At 46.1% G+C, this 22,252-nt stretch overlaps 1 long non-coding RNA gene across 1 annotated transcript in view; it reads right to left on the bottom strand.

The window, feature by feature from the left end:
• Positions 1–276: 276 nt before the first annotated feature.
• Positions 277–22,252, bottom strand: part of LOC142418872 (uncharacterized) — a 63,550-nt gene continuing 41,574 nt past the window's right edge. The window contains exons 2-3 of the long non-coding RNA XR_012778413.1: positions 672–823; positions 277–359 (exon numbers count right to left, since the gene is read on the bottom strand). This is a non-coding gene — a long non-coding RNA (uncharacterized LOC142418872). The remainder of the gene's footprint in view (positions 360–671; positions 824–22,252) is intronic.

Genomic DNA, 22,252 nt, shown 5'->3' with positions numbered 1-22,252 from the left:
TGTTTTCAATACTTGAGCTTTAAAGCAAGATTCCCTGCACAGCCTGGTTTCTAAAAAACAAAGAAAAACACAGCAAAAAAGTATAATTCCCTTGTCAATGCTTACTGCATTTAGGGAAGGGGCGATATACTGGGTATACTGGAAAAGAGCAGAAATTCCCCCAAATAAAGCCCCACCGAGGTCACAACTCGCCACATCCCACTCGATTAATAAATATAATTGCCCAATTAATAGATATAATTGCCCAATTAATATAAGGCGAAGCAGCCTTACCGTTTGGGGGGTGCTCGGGGAGCCGCTGCCCTGCAAGTGTCCTCCCGCCGCCCCGAAAACAGGATTTTCTGGGTAGGGATCACAACCTGGGAAAGCAAAGGATGAAATATTTGAATATTGAGAGAAAATGATGAAATAAGAAGGCAAAATATTAAGCAGAGGATGAAGCTTTCTGCGCGAGGAAAGGTCTTTCGGTGGGCAAGTCCACTCTTAGTGCACTTTTTTTGCAGGATAGAGGGGAAAATAGGAGGAATCAAGGAAAACTTGGGCGGGAATATGCCCTTGGAGGTGAAAGCGGGGCCGATGGCTGGGCTAGATCAGACCCCCCGGGTTTTGCCCAGGCAGGTTTGAACATCTGCAAGGAAATAAAAAAAAAATCAGATTTTTAGAGGTCGAACCGAGCTGTGTCCAGAAAACGAAGGCGTGCTCGTTGCCGGTCTGCCCGCAAAGGATGAAGGGCGACGCAGTCCCGTCTCGTCCTTTTCGGCTCCTGGAGGGCGGCGAATCCCCGGCACGGGATCTCACTGAGGGTTAGCGGTACAATCCGGGTCTGAAAAGGAGAAAAAAGGGAAAAAGCAATGAAACAGCATTGCCGTTGGCCATGCCCCCATTTCGTGCCGGCTGTCACCATCCCCCTGGTTAATTATAATCTTTTCTTGAGTGTAAATGTGCTTTTACACTCGGGCTCAGACGGCGCGAACTAGGGAAGAGCCATTAACTGGAAAACAAGGGAGCTCCCAGCTGTTATTTAATAAACAAAAGTCCACACAGATGTTAGCGATGATGCTGCATCTACCAAGGATCTGGCCTTTACGGAGGCTGAGGTTGGGATTTCTAGACCCATCTAAGCAGATCCAGTGGAAAAATGAAGATGGGCTGAGCAACGATCAGCACAGCCGTGGTTTGCTGTGTTTTGTGTTTGCAAAAAAAGGAATAAAAGAGATAAAATTCCCCAGATCTCTGAATATACATCACCTCTAGTGAGCCCCTCAGATCTCCAATATACGTCTGATAAATGTCCCTCGATATACATCACCTCCAGATATTACCTCTGTTAGGTGATAAACATCACCTGAGATCTCCAATATATGTCTGATATATCTGCCTTGATATATATCACCTGGTAGAGAGCTTCTCAGATCTCCAATATATGTCTGATATATGTCCCTTGATACACATAATCTCTGTCGAGCTCCTGAGATCGTCAGTATACATCTGATATATCTACCTTGATATAAATCACCTCTGGACAGCTCCTCACCAATATACATCTGACATACACATCTCTGATATATGTCACCTGACTGGAGCTCCTCAAATCTCCATTATATATCTGATACATCTAGCACGGTACACATCACCTCTAGAGAGCTCCTCAGATCTTCAATATACATCCGATATATCTACCTTGATATATATAACCTGGTACAGAGCTCCTCAGGTTGCTGATATATGTCTAGGATATACATATAGACCTTGATCTGCTGAGCTGCTCAGATCTGAATGTACATCTATGCACCTCTAGATACACACCACCTCCAGAGAGCTCCTCAGATCCCCAATATACATCTGATATATCTACCATGATGCACACCACCTCCAGAGAGCTCCTCAGATCCCCAATATACATCTGATATATCTACCATGATGCACACCACCTCCAGAGAGCTCCTCAGATCCCCAATATACATCTGATATATCTACCATGATGCACACCACCGCCAGAGAGCTCCTCAGATCCCCAATATACATCTGATATATCTACCATGATGCACACCACCGCCAGAGAGCTCCTCAGATCCCCAATATACATCTGATATATCTACCATGATGCACACCACCGCCAGAGCTCCTCAGATCCCCAATATACATCTGATATATCTACCATGATGCACACCACCGCCAGAGAGCTCCTCAGATCCCCAATATACATCTGATATATCTACCATGATGCACACCACCTCCAGAGAGCTCCTCAGATCCCCAATATACATCTGATATATCTACCATGATGCACACCACCTCCAGAGAGCTCCTCAGATCCCCAATATACATCTGATATATCTACCATGATGCACACCACCGCCAGAGAGCTCCTCAGATCCCCAATATACATCTGATATATCTACCATGATGCACACCACCACCAGAGAGCTCCTCAGATCCCCAATATACATCTGATATATCTACCATGATGCACACCACCACCAGAGAGCTCCTCAGATCCCCAATATACATCTGATATATCTACCATGATGCACACCACCGCCATAGAGCTCCTCAGATCCCCAATATACATCTGATATATCTACCATGATGCACACCACCTCCAGAGAGCTCCTCAGATCCCCAATATACATCTGATATATCTACCATGATGCACACCACTGCCAGAGAGCTCCTCAGATCTCCAAGGCACATCTGAGGGATGCATCTCTGCTATACGTCACCTGCAGAGAGCTATGCCTCACATGGTGAGGCCGCAAGGGAGATCCATGAGAACCGTTTTCCCTACTTTTAATTCCATCCCAAATCCCTTGCAATAACAACGCTCCCATTTTTGTGCCCTCACAGACTGTATCCATCATTGCAGCCAGGAGTATGGGTCCAAAAGACAGAGGTATATGGGGAAGCTTGCATAGGAAGTGCCATTTCTGGAAACCTGGATGTCACCGAGGCCATTTGCCAAGGACAGATATGGAAACAACTGGGTGATTTCAGGGCAAAACGGGGCAGAAACCCCCAAACATGGAAAACTTGGTGAAAGCGGCAAAAGGTCAAGATGCCCCTTGACTTCTCGGGCAAGCGTAGGTCCTGCCGAGAGGTTTAGAGACCTAATCTCGGTTATGCTAAATGCTCAGAAGGGGCTTGAGTCCAAAACTTTTCCACCACAACAACAGCTGAAATATCCTTACGGATATTTACGATCAGGAATAAAAAAAACCCTACGGGTTCGTGCCTTGGAAGAGCATGCACAGGCTGACACCAGATACGCATCGAGGACCTGGGACTTGATTTGTCCTGACAACGTGATGAAAAAGCTCATGTTTTGCAGCAATCCTTCATCCCTGTAAAGACTTTCTTCCGTCTCGTCAGAGAGATTTTTGTCATCTGGGCTCGCCGTGCGAACAAAACATGAGGAGCAGAGGATAAAGGAGCAGATAAATAAGGCTCTGCCAGTGCTAAAACAGCTCTGGTAGACTGATTTTCATCCTTGGAGGTGATCAGGGCTGAGGTCTGAGATGCTGTATGCATGTAGGACAAAAATACGGGCTTGTGCAGCTTCCACACAAAAGATGCCATTTTCATCCCCATCACGAAGAGCACCAAGAGCCAACCCCACCGGGGACATCTCCCTGAACACCCTTGCAGAGGGAGGTAAGTCTTTTTGAGCCGGCGCGCACTTTTAGCGACTTCAAAAGGCATCCTTTGAAGTTTAGCGGAGGCCTTTGAAGTCCTCCCGATGCGAAAGGGAATGGAGGAGACGCCTCCTTCAAGATGCTCCACCGCGGGCAACGCAAGCCAGCAAGATACATGGTGTCCTGGGCATTCAAGGTTGCATGGAGCAGCTGCCGGAGGGTCATAAATGAGACACCATTAATGACAAGCCATCAATCCCCCAAAATGCCCTAATCAGTCCCCCAAAATGCCCTAAATCCTCATCTACTCGACCTGAATAACATCCAATGGCGGAGATGGGAACCCAGCATCCTGGGACCTCAGCCTCTACCCAGGCTGCAATAAGCCGAGGGCATCCCTGTTAATAAAGATTTAATTAGGTGTAAGGGAATGCTAATAAAGCTGGCATTTAGCAAAACAAAACCCTGAATTTTTGCAAAAAGTCTAGGATTTTAAAGCAAGAAGGCTTTTCCCAGCGTGTTGCCTTCTTTCCAACGTGAGCAGATCGTGATGCTTCCAACCTCATCATATCAACGCTGTTTAATTGCAAGTATCATTTTTTAATAAATCTAATGCCAGCTCCTCTGACTTAAGTGGAAACAATGAATGGTGAAATCCCTAATAACGCTACTGGGTTTTGCTGAATTATTTTTATACCCCACACTATGCCCGGGAATCCATGGCAAGCTGTACTGGCCCCAAACGCTACGCTCATGGGGAAAACCGAAGAAACCCTGTACGCGTGAAAAAGAGTAGAAAGGCAGAAATCAACGCTCAAATTTCAGTCTAACTCTTTAAGGAGCTCCAAGGGGCGATCACGACTCTCCGAGCACTTTGGCAACACCCGCTGCCATCTGCAATGAGGACTATCGCAATAAAAACCTTTGATATGTTGGGTTTTTCCCCCCCGACGGTGCAATTTCTGTAGCATCTCCAGCCTTCGGAGTAAGGGCTGGGGCTGGATGTTGGGGATGCTCGAAGGTGCAAGGAGCAATATGGTATTTTCATCCTTCTACCTCCCCAGTCCTGCAAGTTAAACCCGGTGATGCTCTAACCCCATCCTCGCTCAGAGAGAGCGGAAAGATTTAAGACGTGCCCAAACACACGCAGTATTTCTGTATTTCTACAGAAGCAAAGCCGTTTCGCTGCATGACGCGGTCCAGGAGAGATGAGTCCATCGGTGGAGCCCAGCTATAGGCAATTTGCATTATCCAAAGGGGGCACGTATGGAAATATCGGACACCCCCACCCCGGGACGCGCACATGTGCGCACATCTGGGCCCGGGGAACAAAAGCGGCCTTGCTACGCTGCGCCGATAAATAATGGAAAGTCAAAGTGCCCTGCAGAAGCGGCACCATACTGTTCGGCCTCAGGCAAGACGGAGGAAAATTCGGTACCCATGAGGTCTGGAACAGTGGGATTAATAACACATCAATTTTAATGCAGGGTGGGTTGTGGTTTGGTTGGGTTTTTTTTTTCCCTTTTCCTTTTTTTTTTTTTTTTTTCTGCTTCACAAACAGCAAAGTGAATGTTTGAGCATCTCGGCGGGGGGTTAATGAGGACTCTGATTAGTTATTCAGATTTGCCGATGCTGCCTCCATCCATCCTCGGATGGGGGAATAACGGGAAAGGGTTTGCAGAAAAAGCTCTTAAAGACGACCTGCTCGGCTTTCACAGCTCAGGCGGACGCAGGTGACGGGGGGCTCATGCCGCAGGGGTCCCCAAAACCAAAATCCTAGTGCCAGCTTTGGGGCGGAAAAGCACATTTTTCCATCATTTGGGGGGGATGAGAAAAGCTGCTGCGTGTCAGGCCACGCTGATTCCTCTAAAGGATCAAGGGAAAATATTTGGATTTGTGAGTTTTTTCACGTGAAAAAACAAATTCTTGGGTGCTTTTAATAAAATTTGTGTGCAGCTAAACATGACCAAAAATGATGGATGCATGGATGCATGGATGAACGGTTGCAAGGATGCACAGATACAAGGATGCACGGGTGAACAGATACATGGATGCAAGGATGCGGGGATGAACAGATGAATCGATGCACAGACGCAAGGATGCACGGATGCAAGGATGCGGGGATGAACAGATGAATCGATGCAAGGATGCACGGATGCAAGGATGCAGGGATTAACATGAATCGATGCGCAGATGCAAGGATGCACGGATGAACAGATACATGGATGCAAGGATGCATGGACGCATGGATGCAAGGATGGAAGGAAGGATGGACCATCCCGTAAGCCACCACTGAGCTGCAAAAATGCAACATCTTCCACCGTTGCAGTATTTTACACAGCATCCCATAAAAGTCTAATAGAGAGCTTTATGTCCTTGCGCAGAAGCAAGGAGCTCACCTCTTTGCTCCTTGGCCCAGAAATATTTTAAGTTGAGCTCACTCACTGCTGGTGTATTTGGGGGTTTATTTCCAGATTTCAGCTTTTGTTCTTCACCTGCATCAAAAAGAAAAAAAAAAGGCAACCTGAGAAAATAGATGGCAGGTATCCGAAATGATGCTGCGAAAAGGCTTAAAGGATGGAGCCACTGCAGCATTTCGTGGCACTGCAAAGGGGGCTTGTCAAAAAAACTAGGCATTACTTTAGGATTCACTTTAGGATTCACTTTAGGATTCATTATTTCTTCGTCGGGAAGAAATATTTTAAGGATGGACAGGGTGGTGACAACACTCTCTCAACGGTGAATTCATCCCAGCGATGAACGTCAGCGCTTGATTTCTAGTCGGGTCTAGAGACCCAGTTGGCTCTTGCTTTGAGCATCACTCAACTTAGTGTTCGACGGGTTTTTTGGGGATAAACTCCCCGGTATTCATGTCATTCCCCACAACACCTGCCAGGATCTCAAAAGAAAGACAAACTGGAGTTATCCATCTGATTTTGCAAATGCTGGGGCTCTCCATCCCAAACAGGCTCTTTTCCCCGGGACCGCCTCCATATGCTTCGTCTCTCCGTTTTAAACGGCGTGTTAATTGTTCTGAATTAACAGCTCCAGCTGGAGGAGCAAACAAGCAATTTGCAACCTTAAGATAACGCCCAACTTATCTCAAGTGATTTAAGTTGGGGTTTTTTTGAGGGGGAATCTCGCCTTTCTGATTGCGAACGCACTGCTCAGAGCTTGGCTAAAATCACGTCACCAAGAGGATTAATGCACCCATTTAGCAGAAGTGGCTATTAGCCCATAGCCACAGGAGGAGGTGGGATGGTAGGAAAAAAAGAATAAATAAGAAATCTCCACATTTGGCTTTACTTTAGAGGCAGGAGAAATATAATCCGTCCTCTTCACTGCTGGGCAACCCAGTGATTGCAGTAGGGCTCATGAATATTTTCTCCCCAACACACTTTTTTTTTGTATTACATTTACATTTTGTTTCAAAATATTCACGCGCTCAAAAAAAAAAAAAAAAAAGAAATCTTTCAAGCTTTATCCCTTTGCCCTCTTTCATCTCATTTTCCCTTTTCTTTTTTCATTTGCTGCTAGGTAGAGGAGGTGAGAAAGAAAGACCACGATGATTATTTGTTTACAAGCCTGGGTCTTCAACATGGATAGACTTTTTTTTAAATTGGCATTTTCACCACTTTAAATCCTTTCTAATATCACCCAGGGTGTGGGATTCAAGAAGCAAAGTCCATCCCCGTCTCCCCACCCTGTCATGCCTGGTTTCAAGAGGAACAAACGGTGCTGGCAGTGAAAAGGACTCTACAGAAATGTTATTTCTCCTATGGGAGTGCATAACTGCTTTGGAAATGCAAGAAAAGCTGTCTATGATTACAACCAAGTGTCTGCTGCCAGATCGAGTGGAAACTCCTCTTGCTACCCCAGCCAAGGTTGAGTTGGGAGTCAACATCCATCGACCTCCAATGGCTTTCCAAGAGCGTCAAGGTTGGGTCCCATCAGATGACCGGTGTTGTGGATGGAGTCATGGTCCTTCAACAAGGTCTTCTGTTGAAGTCGGGACAGTTCGTCTCCGTTTTACAGGGAAAAAGGGGTTTAATTGTGTCCTGAAGACACCAAGAGGGGACACAAAGGCAATCCTCGGTACGGACGCTGCATCGAAATGCAACGATGCATCCTTCTCCAGCAACGGGAGGTACCTCCAAAATACAGACCCCACGTCCAAGGCCATGGGCAACGCTGCTGGCACTTGAGCAGCCTTGGATGCCTGGATCCCTGGGGCCAAGCCATGCTCCTGGCGACCTCCCGGCTCACGTAGAAAGTAACAGGAGAAGCGATAAATCACTTTGGCACCTACCCTGGGCATGGCAGCCCTCGATAAAAGACCAAAATTCAAGGGAGGCAGCCTTACACCACACTATTCCCAGCGCACCCCGTTACACAGATTAATCCTTGATGGAGAATTACAATTAGGGCTCCGTCTTAAGAAGATATCAGCAATCAGATATCTTATCAAATGCTACCTCAATTATTCAAATAATCCCTGGCTCTTAGATTTGGGTGCTGTTTAGGGAAAGCAGTCCGATTAATGTGCTGACACTTCCCCATCACGTCCGACATCCTCAACTTCATGTCTGATTACGGAATTTGCATTCAATTTAATTTTTTCCATCTGGAGTAAATGAATAATCCGAGTACCTACCCCAGCCTTAATTACATTTGTTAAATTAAAAACCCGGGATGTGAGAAATTTAAATGCATGTGGCTCCGCGGCCAGACAAACCTGCACGTTCAACCTGCCGCAGCCCTGCCATCTCCCGCTCCAATTTCTCTTCCTTCCCCACAGCCATGCATCAAAGAAATTACAACTAGAAAACAAAAATTCTTTCTAAACGATGAAACAATAGATGATCTTTTGACATTTCCAGCGCTGTTTGCAGGGGAATGAGATAAAATGTAATAAATTCATATACTTCTGTGTGTTTCTTGGCTCCAGCAGCTAAAATTTCCATCTCTTTATGCAGGAGTCCTGGGGAGCAGAAATCCTTGATAATGCCAAACAATTCGACACTTTATTTTCTCTTTACTCCACACCATGCAAAACACAGGCTTCAAGCTGCCAGCTGCTGGGAGTGAAACCAGATGCCACATCCCTTTTCCATATGGAAACAGAAATCGCCCCGTCTGGGGGCACGCGTGCTCCCCTCCGTCGCAGCCCTCCGTGACCCCGGGGTTGCTACCGGCATGCGGCAAAGCCTCTCCCCAACAGCGAAAAATATTATTGCAATGGTGCAATTGTAATTTTTTACACCTGACTTGGTTCAGGCCAGATCCTGGTACCATCAGCCCCAGAGAATGGCAGGGAAGATTTGCCCCAAGCCACCAAATTTCCTAATTTTAAAATAAAAAGGTAAACAGGGGGGTGCAAATAAAACCACTGAACTTGACCTTTTTTTTTTTAAATAGCTTTGCTAAATTCCCCTTCTTTTGGAGAAGATGAAACTTAAAAGGCTGGCATTGGTAGGTGGGCTCAAGGTGGTAGCGAGGAAAGTATCCAAATAATTAAAGAATAATTAAACATAAATGGAAGATAAAGCATTTCCAGCTCTGGCCATTTTAGGAGCAATACTCCATACATCGCCTGATGGGAAATGTCAAATAAATATATTTGGGTGTTGATCTAGATGTCAGCAACAATGAAAACGTTCAGGAAAGTCTGTTCTTAGCACTCCCAAAGACTGAATTAAATAACTTACATGTGAGTGAGTGCAATGGTAATAATCGCCCCCGGTTTGGGACTTGCAAGACGGGTAATAAAACACGGCTAAAAATATTCAGGAAAGCCACGCTCGGGTAAAGTGAGACAGGTGAGAGCAGAGCCGAAAATAGCTTTTCCCTTTGCTCCCAGCGTGCTCGCAGCTCAGGCGACATTTCTGCACTCCGGGGAAGCTGGATTTGACTCCCCACCCCCAAAAAAACCCCCTCAGAGGGGTGTAACAGAGCCTGTGTCCCCCAGGCACAGCGGCAGGATTTGGCCGTCAGAGAAATCCCCTCCAAGCAGGCGGCCCGGATGCTGTCTGATGGCCACTGCGGGTCCTCATCCTTCCCGGCTTTCTTCTGCTTTGTTTTGAGTTAACAGTTATGGTGCCGGAGGAGAAAACATCATGTTTTAGCAATGAGGTCCCCAGTGAGGCTGTTTAAAAATTAATTAGTGCCGTGCAACATATTAGTGATGAATAGTAATTTTAGCTTTTGTGCCTACTTCATCGCCTTCTACACCACCGTTATTCCAGCTTTTCTCTGGTCCTCCCAGCCAACCAGGACCTAATATGGAGGGTACCCAAGAAACTGTTGCCTGTGTCTCCTGGAAATATCCCATTTGACACCAAACACAGGCCCCCACTATGTGTTTTCTGTGGAGCTTTTAAATAAATTAAGGTCATGGTTGCTGAGCTGGCCAGAAGGTAAGGAACCTGCTCTGCTCATGGAGCAGGTTCCCATCATCCCAAAACTGCAGTCATCCAAGGGCACGAGCCTGGCTAGACCCCCGTGGCTCCTATGCAAGATGGGTGTTGTGGTATGGAGGAGGTTGTGGGTCCTGGCTTCATCCAGGATGGAGGACGGAGGTCGTCCCTCCATGGATGGAGAACCTCCATGGGTGGAGGTCCCCCACCCTGAGGATGGAGAACCTTCAAGGATGGAGAGCCCCCATCCCCAAGGATGGAGATCTGCCAACCCCAAGGATGAAGATTCTCCCCCCCAAGCCCAAGGAAGATCCCCATAACCCAAAGATGGAGACCCCCCATCTCTGAAGGTGAAGAAGCCCAAGCCTCAAGGATGGAGCACCACAAAACACAAGGATGGAGATCCTTCTAACCCCAGGGATGGAGATCCTCCTAACTCCACAGATGGGAATCCCCCCCAACCCCAAGGATGGGGATCCCCCAACCCCAAAGGTAGAGACCTCCAAAACCTGAGAATGGAGACCCCCCAAACCTTGAGGATGGAGATCCTACTAGCCCCAAGTATGGGGATTCCCCCAACCCTGAGGATGCAGATCCCCAAAACCCAAGGATCCTCACAACCCTGAGGATGCGGATCCCCAAAACCCAAGGATCCTCACAACCCTGAGGATGCAGATCCCCAAAACCCAAGGACCCTCACAACCCTAGGGATGGAAATTCCCCAGACTCCAAGGATGGAGATCCCCCAACCTAAGCATGGAGACCTTCCAAGGAGAAAGATCCCCTCCAGTCACAAGAGTGAAGATCCCCCAAAACCCAAGGATGGAGACCACCCCTCTCCCCCAATCCCAAGGAGGGTGATCACCCCCTGGGACCTCACTGGCTGCACCTCTCACTCCACACTGCACTGGGCAGGACCTGGGGGCATCATGCTGGTCTGGTGATGGCCACCCCCCCAAATTACAACCCCAAATGAGCCACCATCCACCCCAAACGAGCACCTTCGGGCAACGAGCGAGGCGGCGGGGACCGAGGAGCCTCGCCGCGTCGGCCGCCTTCAGGTGGATGGCAAAGCTGAAGGGAATTTGCAGGGACATCTGGAATATATTCATTTTACGGCATGTTTCATATCACAGACAGGTACTTTGAAGCAGTTAAGTAGTAGCAGGGCGGCACGTCCCCATGGGTGGGCTGCGGTTTGCGCTTTCAGCCCAAGCTGCCCCAGCATGACAAAGGGGCTGGGGAGACGGAGCTGACGTTTTCCAAACACAGCTTTGTGCCTCTGGGGGCAAATAGAGAAAGAAATTAAAACCCAAAAGGCCAAAAAAAAAAAAAAAAGAAACCAACCCCCACGTCCAAGTGATGTTGATCCCCATATCAGGCTATTAACAGTCCCATCACAAATTGTAAATGACTCAGATAAATTAAATGGCTTAGCAGCTGCGAGGAAAGGCCCTTCTGAAGATTCATTTGTTTCGCGGAAAAGAAATTAGTTGGGAATTTAAAATCTTTTCCAGCAGCTTGACGCAGACGCCTTGCCAAAGCCCACATGTTGCTGTTGGGGCAGCCCCGGGATAAAGCCGGGCCCCGAAAGGAAAAGTCCTCCGCGAGCATCCAAAAGCAGGGGGATGCAGGCGTTAGCGAGGCTGCGCCTCCTCCCAGCAAACCTGTTAAAAGCCTCGAGCAATGAAGAGGCCTGAAAACGGGAAGATTTGACCCAAAACACCCCCACGGTGAGGGAAACCCAGAGACCGAGCTGCAATTAGGAAAAAAAAGGGGATGGTAACATGGGGAGGGCTCGGAGCAGGGCAAGAAGTTGGGGTTGCACCCCTGGGTGCAGTGAGGTGCGGTGATTCACCCCCCAAATAGAGTGAGCCGCAGTGATTTACCCCCTGGTGCAGCGGGCTGCAGTGATTCACCCCCAAAAGCAGTGAGATGCAGTGATTTACCCCCAAAAGCAGTGAGACGCAATGACTTCCCCCAGTTGCAGCACACCCCAGTGATTTACCTGATGGCTCCCCACAAACCCCAAATCTTCCCACTTTCCTAATGCTTCCAGGCAGGGAAACACCGGGGCGAGGCCGCGCTCGCTGCAGACGCCCTTTCTCCAATGTTAACACATGAAATTAATGCGCTAAACCTCCCCACGTTCGGAGGCTTCCCTGGCAAAGCCCTGCTCGCCATCCACGTCCCTTTTAGCTCACACAAAATTGAGGGGTTTTTCACCTTCAGACACTATTTTGCAGGCAGCAGCATCTCAAAACCCCTTTTAGTGGAAGTTCGGAGGTATAAAAGACGCAAAACGGCCCTAAATTATTCACATGGTGTTTCAATCGAAACCCCGCGATGGGATAAAGGGGAGGATCTGGTGACAGAGCCACGACCCTGGGATGTCTCCTGGTCTCTGTTTGGATGGAAAAACCCTTCTTGTATTTACTGGGGAGAAGGGAATGGGGGAGAGGATAAAATAAAAGGCTTTCCCCCATCCAGAAAAGGGCTGGAGATCAAGGAAACGCAAGGAGCACCCATTTTTCACATGCATCCAACCAGAGCAACCCAGTTGCGTTTGCCCTTGGGCAACACTGAAGCTTTTCAAAACTTTTACAGGACCGGAGGAGCAAAATTAAAGTGGGGCACAGGAAGAGAAACTGCGAACCAAGAAGCCTCACCATAGCAAGAAGGGATAAAAGCAACCAAAAAAAAATGCTGAAAAATGAATAAGAAACTTGGAAGTGATTTTGCATTTCAAATACAGGCGGTTTTCAAAAAGGAAAAACCCTGAAAGATCCTTTTTTCTTCCAGTTTTTCCTCTCTGTTTTGCTTCTTTCTGTTTCATTGAGCATCCAGGTGCTCCCGAGCTGGGATTTCCATTTCTCCGCCTCCTACTCGGGGCAAAACCCCAACAACCCAGTGCAAAAAAAAAAAACAAACCCAAAAGTAGGACACCAAGCCCTGCTCAATCCAAACTCAGCTTGATGCTCACTAATTACCCGGTAATAGTATTTCTATGCTGCTGGCACGCTCGGAAATGCAGGTCCTAATAACCAAGGTCCGCATCAATATTAATGTCCCGGCTTGACTCTCGATACTTGGGGACTGACAGGAGATAAAGAAACATCACAGCAAAGTGAAGGAGGGAAGAAAATGAAATAAAAAATTATTTTTTCCGTGTTTGGCAGGAAGGCAGTGCTTGAGATCAAATGATGGGATCCCCTCTTGGTATGTATCAGCGATAAAAATAAATATAAATTGTAAGTTCCCATCTCTGGGGCATAAATCTTCCAGCAGCAGAAAATTTTTCACCATCTGTAAGCCCTTCCCCAAACTTAGAGTTTCCCCATAGGTAGGAGAAGGCTGGAAAAATTCTTCTTTTCTTGTTATGGGAATGGATTTCTAAAACTCGGGGCTTTCCCCTTACCTGAGTTACTCCGAGACGATCAGCTTCAAATATTCATCCCTGCAAACTTCAGTCCGCTTTTGGTTGCTCTTGCAAAACCTCAGGCTTTGGGTCGGCTCAGCAAGAAATGCCGCTTGAAACGAGCTCCTGAAAAGCATTTTTTTCCCAGCAGTGCTTCAATCCTCATGGAAAGAGGGAGCACGTCCCCCAGAATTCACCAATATTACATTGCACGTGAATAAGCACATGAATATTTGCAGAAACGTGGCTACGCAGGGCACAGCGCGGGTTGCAAACGTACCCCGGCGCCGCTCTGTAATTCGATTAAAAGCCTCTTTTCTTAATAATTTCTATGCAGAGACACTTGGCACACCGGGAGCTTTTAGGCAGAGTTTAAATGGAGTTAATAAACTATTAATAGCCTGCAGTAAGGCTGTGATAGATTTGAGCTGCATGTGCTCCGCGCGCCTTGGTACAAGGTGTTATTATCGATGTCTGCGCTTAGCACGCATCAAAAAAAAAATCACGGAGGTCTTCCATGAAAAATGCAGTTCCAGGAAATCCGACATTTCTCAGGGAAAGATGCGTATTTTCAGGATTTTTTCCATCAAAATGAAATCTGGCAATTTGAGAGTAAGCGTGGACGTGGCATTTACCCCGTGGAGCGTTGGGTGTGGTGTTAACCCACATCGTTGACCCATTAATTAGTGTTGATCCATGCTCGTTAGTTATTAATATTCAGAGAAAATGAATGGAAGCCATAAAGTTCAGGTCCAGAAGCTCAACATTAGGATGTTCCCAGATCACTGTCTTTTGTTACTTTCATTTCTATGGAAGTTGATAATTTCCCTATTTTTAGTCAAATTCCAAGCGAGAAAAAGGCAAATTCTGGAAAGATCTTGAAAATGGATATTCTCCTTCCCCAACAAACCATGGTGATGAACCATTTACTGACACGGATTTATTTGAGCAGTTATTAAACAACGGCAATGAGTAATGCATTGACCCTTCAGAGAAGAGCCAACCCCACGCTGATGACTACAACGGCAACGAGTAACGCGTTGACCCTTCAGAGAAGAGCCAACCCTGCGTTGATGACTACAACGGCGACGAGTAATGCGTTGACCCTTCAGAGAAAAGCCAACCCCGCGTTGATGACTACAACGGCAACGAGTAACACGTTGACACGAAGAGCCAACCCGGCACTGATGAATACGCTACGTAGAAGCAGGACTCAAGCCAACTGCCCGAAGACTGCCATAAAAATCAAATGCCGCTATAAAGTGACTTCAGATATTGCAAGAAATCCCCAGAAAGAGACTATTTATAGCCTCATTTGGCAATTTGGACTGGAAACAGCGCTCTGCAATTGTAGGCTTGGCCATCAATTCTGGTCAAACTTGAGAAGATCTTTCTAAAGAGCCATTGAGTGACCCAGTGGAAATGGCAATTTTTCATACGGAAATTTTCCCAAAGCTTAAATCACCTCTTTATTAAATATTTCTTAGTTCTAACTTGTGGAAAGAGGCCGTGAGGTCTATTCCAAGAGGAGCCGTCTATGAGAAGAAGTCAGAGGGTAGAAACGAGCGTTGAGAAAGGAAAAAAGTGAGGATTTCCACTCAAGAGATGGTGATCAGCACCACTGGAGGACCCAAAACCAAACTCTAAAAAAGGAGTTTTCTGTCTTTCTTTGTTGGGGTGATGGAAGAAGAACCATGAGAAGAAGCAAAACCTTCTTCTGACTTCTCCGGCTGCAGGTGCTCATCACCTTTTTTGGGCATTCAGAAATGCCGTTTCTCCAACCAAAACCACGTCAACCCACGAGAAGACCCTTCCCCACCACTTCCAACCATGACGAGTGAAAAGGGAGCGCCTTGCCTCAACCCCTCCAGCAGCACCAGAGAAAACATCCAAATCATGGTGACTTGCAAATCCCTCCCTGCCTTTCCCCCTCGCGATGGCTGCTTTCCCCCAAGGAACCTCCAAGATGCCCAAAACCTGCCCAAAATCATGACCTACCAAAAAAATAACTAAAATCAAATGAGAAACGGAGCCAATTAGTTAATTGGGAACCGATGCAAGTCAACACGCTGCACCATCAACTTGCCGTATGGCTGCCTGTGCCGGACATGGCTGCTTTATCGGTGCTCGATGTTGGCCCCCAATTTATTTACCGTGAAATGGGAGCTGCAAGGAGTGGGATAAATAAGGGTAAAAGCAATTTTGAGGGGCAGTGTAGCTTTTCGGCTCTCCGTTGAGATATTATTGGGTGATCTACACAGCTGCTCCCCGCTGAATAGGCGCAGCCCACCTCCAACGCCGTTGGCCATCAACCGACGTGGGAATAAATACAAGTTTGGGGTTTTTTTTCAGTTGATGAGACTTATTTAGGAATTTTTTTTTTTTGGAGGGGGGTGGAATATGCAAGGATTTATCCAATATTGCAGTTAGGTGGAAAAAAAAAACCTTCTTTGTGTCTTATCTCCACCCACATGGGCAGCCAGAGGGGGTCCAGCATGGTGACCACCATCCCCCGGTAAAGTGGGTCAGGACTATTTAATACCAAAAGCGGGGGGAAATATTTGATTTCTTCAGCAATAAATGCTCCTTTTTGCAAAGCGCTAGTTCAGAACGGAGAAAAACATTAAGTTTTGAAATGCCTCAATGAAATTTAATTTTTGGTTTGAATCAACAGCTTCACTCAGTGCCATTTTAATGCTATTTTAAGTTGAAATGTCAGTTGGAAACTAACATTTAAAAATGTCAAAACATTTCACGTCTGCAGAAGGAGCCGATAGTTTTTTGCTTCCATGTGTCCAAACAGAAAACGCTTTTGGAATTTTACCGTGGAAAAAAAAAAAATATATATATATATAAAAAATCAATATTTTGACTTCTTGGAATGAAAACAAAGTTAAAATATAATATTTCCTCCAGGATGCAAACAATATTTTCTGACAAGCTGTAATCACCAAAAAGTAATCTGAACCAAATGTTTGCTACCACAGTCTGTTATAGCTACACGGGAAGAGAAGAGAAACAGGGATTTTTGTTATTGTAGGCTCTCCGAACCCTTTCTTTGCCCGTTATTTCCGTATTTCCACAGCTTTTCTCTCTTCTTATAACCCAATAGGATAAAATTAGGGTGTGGGAAGCCCCTTCCACCATCCAGAACCATTTCCAGAACTCATTTTCCTTAATAGCGAGGAAAAAGCCTGGAAAAAAAGATGTTTTTTCTGCTCTGGAAGAGGCAATATTTGATTTGGGGGGGATTTTGCATTAACGACACCCCCTCACCCCCATCAGTTTGGGGGATTTGGGGGGGAAATGGCACCGGGAGTTTCTTCCCGCGCTCGCACCGGCTGCAGGGAGCACATGCACGGGGGGGGGTGGGTTTTTTATCCAATATAAATGTAATTTTCCAGTGATCTCACCTTTTAAATTCCTGCCTTGGCCATGCGTTGCCAAAAAAAAAAAAAAAAATAAAAAAAAGGAAAAAAAAAAAGCAAAGCAAAGCAATCCAGGCCGGTTGCAGTAAAAAAAAAAAAAAAAAAAAGAGTTTTACTGATTTTTCTGGGTCCAGAAGCAGGGTGTAAAAATGCAGCGTTGCAAAATGGGATGAAAACCAACGGTTTTGGAGCCGTCGCCGGGCTGTAAAGCAAGTTTTTCGTCCCAAAGCTCGCAGCTCCATCCCCCTCGACGGAGCAGCTCGGCCGCCCTCCGTCACCTTTGCATCTCCCCCAAATTTCCCGTTTTTTTCTGAGCCTGGGCTACAGCCCCGCGCAGGGAATAAGCGCAATTATCTCGTCTCGCCACATTTTTCCAGCCCTGCCTGAGGTTTAATTAAAGCCAAGCGAAAAACACAGAGGAGAAGCGCTTCGTTCCGATATCGCCCCGTTGCATGCAGCAGGGAGGGGGGGAAAAAATAGGAGGGAGGGGAAAATGAAAGGAAAAAAATAAAAAATAAAACCTTTCTCGTAGACTTTTTAATGTAGCAAACCTTCCTGGATATTGCTCCTTGATCATATTTCCTTTAAAAAATACATATAAATATATATATATATATGGGTATGCAAGCGCACATGAGTATATATGCATATATATATGAACGCTAGGATACACACGCACCCTCTCTATATAAAAATATATATATAAGCGTACCCTAATCCCCTGTAATCTCCTTGAATTACACCTAAACCACCCTCCTTGCAGGTGACCTTTCCACAAAAGGCTGTTTCTATGCCAACAGCATTGTTTGAGTCAGGCGAGAGAAAAAATACGGCACAATAATCTTTAATTTTTGCTTAATTCGGTGTTTTCACCAATGGCCAGGAGCCGGTTGATGCTAGAAGATCCCCCTCGTCACGGGGAAAAAATTATTAAAAATTAATTCCTATATATAGGGTTTGAATATTAGGGGGAGAGTGCGGTAACCTCAACCCAATTTAGATTTTGCCTAAATTCCCGGCATCGTTTTTGGGTGAAATTCCCCTCGTTTTAGGGTTGAGGAGCAAAATCCCATAGTTTTAAGGTCCTTTCCAGCTTAAAATCTGCATTTCTATCTCCTTCCCCATCTTGCCCTGCTAACGCGACCCGCGGGCATCGGTTCCTATCGAAAAGTACGAATACGTAAAATTCTGAAAATCGCCCATTTTTTCCATTTTCACTGAGTTTTAGGGAATTCCAGCAAGGAGCTTGTCTCCAATGGAAAAAACGAAAATTACAATAAATAGCAGACCTGACCTCTGAAAAATTCGGAGAAATTGTTAAAAAAATAATATGCGTCACGCCGGCGAGTAACCCCGGCTAATAAGGTGGTGATGAGATTTGGCGGAGTAAAAGCAGCTCAATATAAATAATTTTTGGTGGATAAAGGTTGGTTTGGGTCTGGATAATTTTATTCCATTGAAACTTCGGGATATTTTTCCTCGCTTTCTTGAGTTCCTTGAGTTCCAACTCAGCCCACAATGCCGCATCCCAAACCGGAGCGGTTAAAAATGATACCGAGAAGGAAAAAGGAGATTTTTTTCCCAGCAGAAATGATCTCTTTTTATTTGTTTCTGGGGTTTTTTGGTGTGTTTTAGAGAGCGGCACAAAGACCCGCGCCCCATTGGGTTGCAGCATCCCCAAAATTGCCTTTTTTTTCCGCTCGTTGCCAGAGGGACATCATCCAAATTCCTGCATATTATTTTTTTATTAGCGGGCGGGGATATATTTTTATTTTTCTACTGACCCGACCCCAACACCTTCACGGGTCTCGGGAGGGAAGAGATTTCCCGATGGCTCCATCTCGCGAGGCGCCAAACCAAGAGGATAAAAATACTGGTTGCCATGGGAACATAAACTCCGGAGTTTGAAAATACCAGACTTAAACCTTGCACTAATTTTGGTCCTGAAACCCCCGTTTTTGCACCCGCATTTTGGTGGGTTTGGGGGTTTTGGAGCAAAAATCTGCATTCCGAGCAACCCGAGCAGGGTTTAACATCCCTTTTTCCCTTACAGATGTTTTCCCACAGCTGGATGAAACCCAAAACCAGCAAGAAATTTATAAAGACTTTTTAAAAATTAAAAATAAGGATTAATCCCGCCTTGCGGAATCGCCTCTCGCCATCCGGCCTCCGAGCCATCGCTCTGCATCGGCCCCACGGATGCCCCCCAACGCTGGGGCGAGGAGCTGAGGATCCAGGGCTAACGCAAATAAGATGAATTTTTGCATATCACCCGGAAAAACCGCTTGCGAGGCTTAATTTTATTTGCTCAAAATACACCGCGATCACTTAACAAATATTAAATTACACTAATAAGGCCCCAGCACTAACGACGCTCGGCCAGAGCATCCCCTTTTCCGGCGGCATCAATAGCTTCGAACGGGCTTAAAGCAACTTTTGGAGTTGGTGTCTGCAAAACTGCAGGGAAAAACCAGGCTCAAAGGAAAAGAAATCATTTTTTAGTTCATAATAAGCAACAAATTTGGGATGGCAAGCGAGGGGATAGGCAGCAGGTCACAGAAGAAAAGCTAAACGGTAATAAAAGGATTATGAATTAAAAGGGGGCAGGGGTAATCCTCTGTGCAAAGAAAGATTCCCGTCATTAAACTTGAGTTTCCAAAGGCAAAACAGAAGAGGGAATTCATTCCTCGCGTCAGAAAAACACGGAGTTACTGGAACTAATTTGGTGGCGACGGCAATAAATCCACTCCACGCTGGCACCCGAGGAACTCTGCAAGTCTGAAGGTTTCGCGATGCAATGCAACGCAATGTGTCTGCAGGTTTTGCAATGCAATGCGCTCGCAGGTTTTGCGATGCAATGCGTCTGCAGGTTTTGCAATGCAATGCGCTCGCAGGTTTTGCGATGCAATGCCTTTGTAGGTTTTGCAATGCAATGTGCTCGCAGGTTTTGCAATGCAACGCAATGCAATGCCTTTATAGGTTTTGCAATGCAATGCGCTCGCAGGTTTTGCGATGCAACGTGTTGGAGGCTTTTGTAATGCAATGCAACGCGTTCGTTTGAAGCTTCTGCAATGCAATGCAATGCAAAATGTTTGCCGTTTTTGCAATACGACACGTTTGCAGGTTTTGCAAGTCACTGTGTTTGCAGGTTTTGCAGTGCAATGTGTTTGCAAGCTTTGCAATTCAACGTGTTTGCAGGTTTTGCAAGTCACTGTGTTTGCAGGTTTTGCAATGCAATCTGTCTGCAGTTTTCGTGATGCTACGCGATGCAACGTGTTTGCAGTTTTTCCAATGCACCGTGCTTGCTGGTTTTGCAACAGAGCGTGCTTGCACGTTTTGGCAACTCTGCACTGCACTGCACGCTTGCACTTTTGCAGCTTTCCAGTGCAACGTGTATTTGCAAATTTTTTTGCAACTTTGCAATGCAATGCCTGTTTGCTTTTTGTTGCTGTTGCTGCAACTTTGCCTGGACCTTTGCAACTCTGCATCGCTCCAGACGCTTGCGCTGGAAGCGCTGAAGCAGTTCAACCGTCTCCTTAACGCGGGTTAAGTTTCCTGCAAAATTCGGGCCGATGCTTTTGAAACCAACCCCAATCCCGGCTGCAAAACTCCAGGTGACAGAGACAACGCGGCACCCTGTTGTTTCCACAAATGACTATTTCTACTCTCTTTTTTCCCCAAAATAAGGGGGGTTTTGCGTAATTTAATTTCTCTAGAGCAACCAGGCCACGATCCTGCTGCGTTTTGAGGGGAAAAAAGCTCTGTTTTGGGGCATTTGTGGATGTTAGTGGGACGCTCCGCCGGGCGCAGAAGCAACCGCAGGAATTTACTTACCCAGGCGACGTTTTCCTCGTGCAGCAATATCTCTCCCCCACAAAAAAACAGTGATTTGGGGGAGAAAAGAGCCTCCGTGCCCAAAAAGGGTGTTTTTCACCCCAAATTCCTAGCTGGGAGAGGAGGCTTGGCCGCTTGCACGCCTCTGGAAAAAAAAAAAAACCCAAGCGAGGAAAAGCAAAAGAAAAGCAAGCAAAAAAAGGAAGGAAAAGCAATAAAGAAGGCAAGGAAGAGCCAAAAAAGCAAGGAAAAGCAAGGAAGAAAAGGAAGGGCAAGGAAAAAACAGAAGGAAAAGCAAAAAAAGGCAAGCAAAAAAGGCAAGTAAAAGGAAAAAAAGGCAAGGAAAGGCAAAAAAAGCAAGGAAAAGCAAAAAAGGCAAGCAAAAAAGACAAGTAAAGGCAAAAAAAAAGGCAAGGAAAAGCCAAAAAAAGGCAAGGAAAAGCAAAAAAAGCAAGCAAAAAAGGCAAGTAAAAGCAAAAAAAAGGCAAGTAAAGGCAAAAAAAGCAAGGAAAAGCAAAAAAAGCAAGGAAAGGCAAAAAAGGCAAGCAAAAAAGGCAAGGAAAGGCAAAAAAAAGGCAAGGAAAAGCCAGGAAAAGGCAAGGAAAAGCCAAAAAAGCAAGGAAACGCCAAAAAAGCAAGGAAAAGCCAAAAAAGCAAGCAGAAAGCCAGCAAAAAGCAAGCTCGTCGGAGCAGTTTGGGGAAAAAAAGGTTGAAAGCAGCTTCGGCGAGCCGCTTTCCCGTCGCCCCATAATCCCTCGCTGGCCCCCAGTGGGCTTGTGCAAACAGCATCCGAGCGGCGAGCGCCGGGCTCCGGCCACGCGGCCGCGGGCTGGGATGGTGGATAAACAGGGGCGATCTGCTGGGGCTGGGGCAGGGAGAGAGGCTGCAGCCGGGGCCTCCGGAGCGGCCGGGAACCTGCGGCTTGGGGATGCCGAGAGGCGGATTCGGGGGGGATCTGGTGCTCCCCCACCTCCGCCGAGATGATTTTCCCGCTAGGACGGGAGCGGGGAAACGCTGGTCGCGAAGCCAAAGGGAGCGTCGCAAGGGGATTGCGTCTGGCGGGTGGTCCAGGCAGCGCGCCTCTGGCGTCTTTTCCTAATGGCCAGAAAATTCAAGGGCTGGCTACGGCAGAGAGCGAGCGGGGAGGCCGCGAGGTCACCTCATTCCATTGCACATTCCATAGGCTATATTCTATATTCTGTATTCTATGTTATATATTATCTGTTATCTGCTATCTATTATTATATATTATATATTATATATATAAAATAATATATTATAATAATATATTATATATTAAAATTATATATTATATATTATAATTATATATAATTATATTATCTATTATCTATTATCTGTTATCTAGTATCTACTATCTACTATCTGCTATATGCTATATAATATATACTATATACTATATACTCTATTGTATATTATATATTATATATTATGTACTATTATCTATTGTATATCATATGTTTTATAATATATGGCAATAATATATAACGTATTAGTTATTATTCC

Source organism: Mycteria americana, chromosome 19 (assembly GCF_035582795.1).
Source record: "Mycteria americana isolate JAX WOST 10 ecotype Jacksonville Zoo and Gardens chromosome 19, USCA_MyAme_1.0, whole genome shotgun sequence".
Taxonomy (NCBI): Eukaryota; Metazoa; Chordata; class Aves; order Ciconiiformes; family Ciconiidae; genus Mycteria; species Mycteria americana.
This window is presented reverse-complemented; position numbering and strand designations above follow the sequence as displayed.